The sequence below is a fragment of the Mustela nivalis genome, assembly GCF_964662115.1.
Source record: "Mustela nivalis genome assembly, chromosome: 1".
In the NCBI taxonomy this organism is placed as follows: domain Eukaryota; kingdom Metazoa; phylum Chordata; class Mammalia; order Carnivora; family Mustelidae; genus Mustela; species Mustela nivalis.
The window spans coordinates 165,815,201-165,815,877 of record NC_139020.1 but is presented as its reverse complement, the minus strand read 5'-3'; positions in this window follow the sequence as shown (position 1 = coordinate 165,815,877).

The window sequence follows — 677 nt, the reverse complement described above, 5'->3', positions numbered from 1 at the left end:
TTTCACTTAGTGTGTACTCAAGGTTCATCCATGTAGTAGCATGTGTCAGAATTTCACTCTTTTTTAAGCTTAAATAATATTCTATTCTATGTATATAGCACATTCTGTTTATTCATTCATCCACTAACGGACCGCGGGCTGCTTCCACCTTTTGTGGCAACTGTGAATAATGCTGCTATGAATATTGGTGCCTAAATATTTGTTCAAGTCCCTGCTTTCAATTCTTGTGTGTACATAATAATAAGTAAAATTGCCAGATTAAATGGTGATTCTGTTTTTATTTTCTTTTAAAGAAGTAAGCTCTATACCCAACATGGGGCTTAAACTCAACGACCCCAAGATCAAGAGTCCCATGCCTTACCAACTGAGCCAGCCAGGCACTCCTGTCTTTTTTGAGGAACTGCCATACTGTTTTCTACAGTGGTTGTACCATTTTACATTCCTACTAACAGTGTATGAGGGTTCCAATTTTTCCATATTCTCACCAACATTTGTTATTTCCTTTTCGGACGGCAGCCATCCCAGTGGGTGTGATGTAGTACCTCACCATGGTTTTGATTTGCATGTCTCTAGTGAGCTGTGATGGTGAGCATCTTCTCAGGTGCTCACTGGCTCTTTGTTTCTCTTCCTTAGAAATATCTACTCAAGTCCTTTGCCCATTTTCTACGTGGATTGCT